The sequence below is a fragment of the Aquarana catesbeiana genome, linkage group LG01 (assembly GCF_042186555.1).
Source record: "Aquarana catesbeiana isolate 2022-GZ linkage group LG01, ASM4218655v1, whole genome shotgun sequence".
NCBI lineage: Eukaryota > Metazoa > Chordata > Amphibia > Anura > Ranidae > Aquarana > Aquarana catesbeiana.
In genome coordinates this window covers 907,904,845-907,913,559 of record NC_133324.1, presented here as the reverse complement: position 1 = coordinate 907,913,559, position 8,715 = coordinate 907,904,845, and the positions used below count along the sequence as shown (strand labels likewise).

The 8,715-nt window shown below is 41.3% G+C and overlaps 1 long non-coding RNA gene across 1 annotated transcript; it reads left to right on the top strand.

Moving 5' to 3' along the window:
- Positions 1–4,149: 4,149 nt before the first annotated feature.
- On the top strand, positions 4,150–4,493 carry LOC141125701 (uncharacterized). The gene is made up of 2 exons (XR_012241383.1): positions 4,150–4,259; positions 4,383–4,493. It is a non-coding gene; the product is annotated as an uncharacterized lncRNA (long non-coding RNA).
- The last annotated feature ends 4,222 nt before the right edge of the window (positions 4,494–8,715 follow it).

Below are 8,715 nucleotides of genomic sequence, written 5' to 3'. Positions count from 1 at the left end.
CATGCAGCTTAAGAAGCCCATTGGCTGCACGGATCAAGCCCCCTTCCTCTCTCCACTTACTCAACACTAGGGGGAAGATCGAGCGGCGGCGCCGGCCGCCATTTTACTGGAGCCAGCTGCTCCAAAAATAAAAAAAACAACATTCCCGATTTTCCTTATGGTAAATCCCAATTCGGGACAGCCTCCAATCGGGACGAGGGTCCCAAAATCGGGATTGTCCCGGGAAAATCGGGACTGTTGGCAACTATGCATCAAGATGATTCTGGTGACATACCTACATACCGCGGCTGGCTGGACGGAGGACACTGCGGCTGGCAGGATGGAGGACACCGCGGCTCGCTGGATGGAGGACACCGCGGCTCGCTGGATGAAGGACACCGCGGCTCGCTGGATGGAGGACACCGCAGTTGGCTGGATGGAGGACACCGCGGCTCGCTGGACAGAGGGCAGGGCGGAGCTTCTAACGTCTTTGCACCACTTCCAGTTTGAAGCCGTGGAACGCGAATTGACCCAGCTTCCTGGTTTTCAAAAGTTTAAACATACAGAGAAAATGTAAGTATGTTTTCAACTGTTTACACTGAAAATGGTATTATGCTATGGGGGCATCTTTTCTCTGCATGTGGGTGATACGGATGAATACTTGTTCTCTCTTAGTTTCTGAAGCACACGACAGACATCTGTGTAGTGGCTTTCCAGGGACATGGAAAATATGAGGATATCATCGAGATAAAGCACCACACATAACTGCAACAAATCTCGTAGGACATTGTTAATAAATTCCTGGAAAACTGGGCGTTACAAAGACAAAAAGTCATTACGAGGTACTCATAATGGCCTGTTCTGGTATTAAACGCAGTTTTCCACTCGTCGCCCTCCTTAATCCTCATGAGATTGTATGCCCCTATCAAATCAAGCTTTGTGAAAACTGTTGCTCCTTTGAGGCTGTCAAATAACTCTGTAATCAACGGAATCGGATAGGCATTCTTAATCGTGAAATGATTGAGACCCCTATAATCAATACAAGGTCTCAGTTCACCGCTCTTCTTCTTCACAAAGAAGAAACCAGCACCAGCAGGAGACGAGGTTTTGCAGATGAAAGCTCGAGAAAGTGCGTCTGTAACATACTCCTCCATGGCCTTATTCTCCAAGACCGACAAAGGGTAAACCCAGCCACAAGGGGTATGGCACCAGCTTGAAGGTCAATTGCGCAATCATACGGCCAGCAAGCTACCGGCTTGAACTTTGTCAAAGACATCGCTAAAATCGTGGTACTCCTCCGGCAGGGAGGAGAGTGAAGAGGTGCACAGGACCTTGGCTACCTTCTGGAAGCATGTCTCACTGCATTGTGGTGACCAGGAGAGGACCTCAGCACAGAGCCAATCAAAAGAGGGGTTGTGCCTTTGTAACCAAGGATAAGCAATAACTAGCGGAAACTTAGGTGAGGAAATAACTTGGAATTGGATTATTTCATGGTGAAGAGCCCCTACGGACATGGACAACGGAACTGTCTCATGAGTCACATGGGCAGGCTGTAGAGGTCTCCTGTCAAGAGCCTCAATGGCAAGTGGAGGGTCATGCAGCTGCAGTGGAATTGAGTGCTTGGATACAAAGGCAGCATCAATGAACAGGCCTGCAGCCCCAGAGTCAATTAGAGCCTGTATCTCGATGGACGACTCAGCCCAAGAAAGGGTGACCGAAACCAGGGGCTTATCCTTCTGGATAACTGGGGACAAAGCAACGCCACCTAAGGTCTGTCCATGACAGGACCTCAAGGTTCGGGTGTTCCCTGGATGGGCAGGACAAGACTTCAAAAAGTGACCTGCCTGGCCACAATAAAATGTGTATAGAAAGCAGGAGTAGATATGGAGCTGCCCTTCTAAAATAAAATTTTCTTTTTTGATTTAATTATTTTGAAAATTTTTTTTTACAGTGGTGAACTCCATTGTTGTGCTTTACACTGTTCCTTTGTCAAATGACAATGCCAAAATGAACAACAAAAAATAAATATAAGAAATATACAAAAAATCCCAATGTGTACTGGGAGTGAATAATGAACAAAATGTGTTGCAAAACGAATGTATAAGTGTTTATGTCTCTGGCAGTGATTTGCCAAAAAGTTTTCTTTTATAAATATAAAATCCTATTCTAAGCGTGATGTTAGTTAAATGTAAAACGCCGTGCTACTTTCTTCAAATAGAAATAGCTATCTTATAATGCATATCGTAGGTGAATTAACAAGGTGCAAATAGTGCTTGGAAAGTGATGATATTTACATCAAGGTGACTTGTGCTGGTATATAAAGTGACTTGTGTGCTAAAAACCAGTGTTATTGGAAAAGAAAATTTCTTTTTGTTTCAGAAAAGTCTTTTTGGGTGGTTCCAAGGGATATTTCCTCTTTGGTAAACAAATTCAAAAGAAATTTCTTATCCAGGTGCTGGCTTGGTGGTTGTGCCTCAACAGCGTGCTCTTATTATGCTTGCACTCACCAGATCCACTTCCCCCTGCAGGGGTACGGGCGGTCACAGTGTATGCCACTGTGCAGCAATCCTGGGTGTCACCAGTCTGTGCTTTGCAATGTTGTTTATCGGTTAGCATAAAAGAGAGGAGGAATACCCATAGTGTAAAACCGTATATGGAAACTTTATTGTGACTGATACAATGTCGTACTCACATTTACAAGGTAGGTATTAGGCATGAAAAAAGAGAGAGAGTTCTGTCCTGAATAGCCTGTGTTCGTCTAGCCTGAGGTGACGCAAGACGTACGTAAGTCCCGCCCTGGGGTTTTCAGGGCCCCGTACGCAGCTAGGCTCCCAAAAAGTCCCACACATGTGGTATCCCCGAACTCAGGAGAAGCAGCAAAATGTATTTTGAGGTGCAATTAAGCATATAACCATGGCATGTGTGCGCAATATATCATTTAGTGACAACTTTTTGTAATTTTTTTTTTGTCATGATTCAATCACTTGGGACAAAAAAAATAAAATATTCAATGGTCTCAACATGCCTCTCAGCAATTTCCTTGGGGTGTCTACTTTCCAAAATGGGGTCATGGGGGGGGTTGTACTGCCATTTTAGCACCTCAAGAAATGAGATAGGCAGTCATAAACTAAAAGCTGTGTAAATTCCAGAAAATGTACCCTAGTTTGTAGACGCTATAACTTTTGCGCAAACCAATAAATATACGCTTATTGACTTTTTTTTTACCAAAGACATGTGGCTGAATACATTTTGGCCTAAATGTATGACTAAAATTGAGTTTATTGGATTTTTTTAATAACAAAAAGTTGAAAATATCATTTTTTTTCAAAATGTTCGGTCTTTTTCCGTTGATAGCGCAAAAAATAAAAACCACAGAGGTGATCAAATACCATCAAAAGAAAGCTCTATTTGTGGGAAGAAAAGGACGCAAATTTTGTTTGGGTACAACATTGCATGACTGCGCAATTAGCAGTTAAAGCGCAGCAGTGCCAAATTGTAAAAAGTGCTCTAGTCAGGAAGGGGGTAAAACCTTCATGGGCTGAAGTGGTTAATATCCATCAGTGCCGCATATTAGTGACTCCTCGTCAGTGCTACCTCATCAGTGCCTTTCAGTGCCATCTCATCAGTGCCGCCTCATCAGTGCCGCCTCATCAGTGCTCATCAGTGCAGCCTCATCAGCGCACATCAGTGAAGGAGAAAAATTACTTATTCACAAAATTTTCCAACAGAAACTAAGCAAACCTTAGAAACCTAAGAACCTTAGAAACCTAAGAAAACCTAAGAAAGCTCTATTTGTGTGAAAAAAATTATAAAAATTTCATGTGGGTACAGCGTTTACATGACTGCGCAATTGTCATTCAAAGTGTGAGAGCACTGAAAGCTGAAAATTGGCCTGGGCAGGAAGAGGGTAAAAGTGCCCGGTATTGAAGCAGCTAAACTTCAGTAGAGAAAATGGAAATCAGAAAATGGAGGGTTGTTTAAGAAGGATGTCTGCATTAGAAAACTAGCTGAACAAAGTTACAATATTAGATAGGTAACAGAGATTACACTTACAGTACATACTTCAGCTGTCAATTTATCTTTTTGTCTTTACTCGTCTATACCTGTCTCATTTGCATCATTTCAGATTTGCATAAAGAAACTCTGAGGTTATTTCCCTATAGATTTCATGTGATATAACCAGCTCCAAAGTCAATGATCCATATGTGTGTGAAAGTCAAGAGACCTCAAGATGTTTCCTCTGACATATCTGCTCTGTGTGCTGTTTCTTCACATTTTAGGTATGATAAGATTGTATAGACCTTGAGACTTTTTTGGGGAATAATAGGTACATCTATTAAAAATCATAATTAAAAGAGAAGAATGCTTCTAAAAACACATTTTTATTTTATTTTTTGGGACAGGGTGTTGTGCAGAGATTACGGTGACTCAGTCTCCAGGTTTTATAACCGTGCCTCCAGGAGAAGATGTCATTGTCTCTTGTAAAGTCAGTGAAAGTATTTATCACACTTCATGGAAGGTTGATGCCCTAGCTTGGACCCAGCACAGACCGGGACAAAATGGTAGAGGTCTTATATACGATGCTGTAAAAATGATCTCTGGAATTCCTGAGAAGTTTGTTGGATCCGGATCTGGGAGAGAGTTCACACTTACCATCAAAGGTTTTGCTGAAGATGATGTAGGGGTGTATTATTGTCATCAGTACAAACAGCTCCCTCTCACACAGTGATAAAAGCTGTACAAAAACCTCCTTCCTCTTTCATAAATTTTTTGTCACTCATACAGAGAAGGCAAAACAATAGGTTCAGCTGGCCCCCAAACCTTAGACTCTTCTCTTTACTTCCCTGCAGCTTTGCTTAGTACTGGAAGCAGTGAGAAGAAACCCTGAGTATGCTCACTGCTGACCCTTTTAGAAGCTTACACAAGGCTGAGGACTTTGACCATCTTACAGCACTGAATGGCCAATTGCCAAACACCAGATCTGTTACACAGGAAGAAGGGAGGTAAATTATATTCTCACTATACCCTAAAGTAGTACTAGGCACTTCACATCACTCCTGACAATCAATGGAGCATCAGCAGGAGTAAGGGGAACTAAAAGTTATTTTGCTCTCATGAGGTAGATTAAAGCAAACATCCATTTAAAAGCAAAAAGCTATATGTGTATGTGTCACCACCACTAGAGATGGGCCAAACACCCACCCTTGCTCGGTTCACAGTAGAACTCTGGAACAGGGCAAAAGTTTGAACCTGAATGGCGAACCCCATTGAAGTCTATGGGAGATGAACAGGAAAAATTAAAAGTGCTAATTTTGAAGGCTTATATGCAAATAATTGGCCATAAAAGGGGTATGGGGGTCTGGGTACTGCCCATGGGGACAAGTATCAATGAAAACATTTTTTTTACAAACTATAATTATTTCAGGAGCAGTGCTTTTAATGATACTTTAAGTGCAACAATAAAAATGAAAAATGTCTTTAAATATAGTGCCTGGGGGGTCCCCTTAGTCTGCCTGTAAAGTTACACATCTGTAGCATGCATAGAACATGCTGAAGCAAAAATGACAATTCTAAAGAAAAAAAAATGAGTTAAATCCCATTTAAATTGACCCATGGATGCAATTACCATCACCAGGCTATTAAAAAAATAAAATAAAGAAAATGGCGTGGGGAAAAGGGGGGGGGGGACGAGCAAGAGCCCCCCTCCTGAAACATACCAGGCCACATGCCCTCAACAAGGTACAGGGGTACCTTTCCCACAACCCTGGTCTGTGGTTGTGGTGGTCTGCGGGCAGGGGCTTATCGGAATCTGGGAACCCCCTTTAACAAGGCGTGTGTTTCTTTTTTGTTCTTTTCAGGTGGCATGATTATGGATTTACATAGGGGAACACTTTTTTTTATTTTTATTTTTTTAATAAAGCAATTGGCAAAAACTGTCTGTGTTTTTATTACTTTTTGACACTTTTTTGGTGAATAGCACCCATACTCATTCACATGCGAGGGTGGGATCTGGGGGGCCCCCTTGTCAAAGGGGGCTTCAGATTTCGATAAGCCCCCCACCTGCAGACCCCCACAACCACAGCCCAAGTTCTTGGGAAAGAGACCATTGTCCCCATTAAAATGGGAACAAGGTGCTTTGGGGTGGGGGGGCAGAGCCAAAGGGTCTGGCATGGACTGGGGGGGCCCCCACACTGTTTTTTTTTACAATTACTTTACCGGTAAATTCTTTTTTTAGTTTTTATTCAGCTGTCAGCGGGGAAGCCCATTGACAGCTGATGACTCATCGGTTGTTAAGGATGCTGCGGCCGGCTTCCCGGCCCTGCTCCTTAACAACCAGCTTTAATGCCGTGCGTTGCAGGGTGAACACCCTGCAAATTTGGGTGTTGCCTGAATGGGTTGAACAGCCAATATTCGGCCTGAACTCATGCTCGGGCCAAACTGTTCGCCCAGCACTAACCACCACATCCAATAAAGTCTTGCTTGATTTATTAAATGGTAAATAAGCAAATACAGACACACAACAGGTCTTAGCATCCCCACTCTTCACCAGGTGCACGTGCAATCAACAATTCAAAAGATTAATTAAATACAAATGTAAGGAGAAGCCACACAATGACCGATTCAAAGCAACCCTCCACTACATGTATTGTTGATTACACATACACTTGATGATGAACAGGGATACTCTAAACTGTTGTGTATTTCAACAGCACTCACCCAATGATGAGGAGCACAATAGAGTGCAGTAGAACATTGAAAAAAGAGAGAGATATGGGGCGACAATCAATTAAAACCTATGTGATATAGGGCAGCCACCCCTTTAAGTGTAAACAAAACACTTATGAAATGGGTGACTAATTATAAATGGGTGTGCCTTATGAATACAAACAACTAAATAAATGAGCAATAAAAATTCTAAATCTCAAATATATATAAACCCCAACCCCACAGTAGAGTGAATAGTAACAATCACTAATAATAAAGGCATGATTACACAAAATTATAAATGTTGTCCTCATGCAAAGTGTTCAAGAATTTTATTGTTTTTTTTTTTTACAACATAGCATAATAAATACATTGTTAATAATACAAGGTATTCTTATACCTTAGGTAAACACCTAAGGCATAATTCAAGTAAAGGAGGAATATATAAATACAACTGACATTTAAATGTATCCCTAATAAAAAGAAAGTAGGGATATACCAGGTTTGTTAATAAAATCAAACAATTAAATTAATATCATTTTTTAAATAAGATATTAATATAATTAGAATATAAAGTAGTATTCTCATTTTATAATAAGTATATTATTGTAGTTAATCACTAATCAAATTAATAGTGTAATTCTTATACATTCCACTCCTCGGTGCACGGGACGTACTCGAGAATAGACTTTTTCTTGGTAGATCATAGATTGCTCTATATAGTTGATAAGGTTGACATTAAAATTGCCACATTCTCGGATCATGCACCGCTAATGATGGGAATTAAGCACGAGGAAAAGCCAAGTAGAAAAACCCCCTGGAGATTAAATTAAGAGCTACTACAGGATGTAGAGGTAGAAGAGAATATCAGGCAGGAATTGGAGTGGTACTTTAAAACTAATGATATTGAAGAAATATCAGAAGCCACATTATGGGAAGCCCACAAGGCTTATGTAAGAGGTATTCTGATCCAGATGGGCACAGAAAGGAAAAAAGTGGGAATAAGGAGAAAGAATGCTCTGATAAAAGATATCGCGAGGATAGAACAGCAACACAAAAAAACAGGAAAAGCAGAGATTTTGGCGACTCTTATTTGAAAAAGGGAAGCATTGAAAGAACTAGTTGAGCAAGATACACGGTCGGTCTATAATAAGATCAAAAAGGAAAGGTATCTGTGGGGCAATAAAATAGGAAAACCCCTGGCAAGGATGTTAAAAAAGAAAATAGCTGTAAATTATATAGAAAAAATACAAGATAGTACAGGAACTATGATATACAATACATCAGGGGTATGCTAAAACCTTTCAAGAACATTATGCAAAACTGTACACGATTAATAAAAATGAATCACCTGAGCAAAAAAATAACAGAAAGGATAAAACTGGGGTTTTCTTAGAAGAGACAGATTTAAATACAATCTCAGAGGAGCAAAGGATTGGGTTGGAAGAACCTGTAACAGAGGAAGAGATAAGGAAAATACTAAGAGAGACTCCTCTGGGTAAGAGCCCTGGCCCGGATGGGCCGACAACGTTATATTATAGAAAGTTTGGAGATATCCTGATCCCTAAATTATGTTCATACATAAATGGGATTGGAACGAAGTGGGCAATAAAGAAGCAGGCTTTAGAGGCGACCATAACCATTATGCCAAAAAGGGGAAAGATACTTCTTTATGTTCAAGTTACAGGCCAATTTCCTTGCTGAACAATGATATTAAGCTGTTCGCTAGGGTGATGGTGGGAAGGTTGAAACCTTTAATGAGCAAACTGGTACATGCTGATCAGGCAGGCTTTGTACCTGGTAGAGAATGCCGCAACAATGGAATTAGGACATTGTTGGTTGTGCATGAAATAAAGGAGTCCGGGACCCCCGGTCTACTCCTGTCGATTGATGCTGAGAAAGCTTTCGACAGGGTGGACTGGGGGTTCATGCAGGATGCCCTAGCGGAGATGGGCATAGGTACTAGATATATGCAGTGGATAGCGGCGCTTTACAACCGTCCCACAGCAAGGGTGAAGGTGAACAGATCCA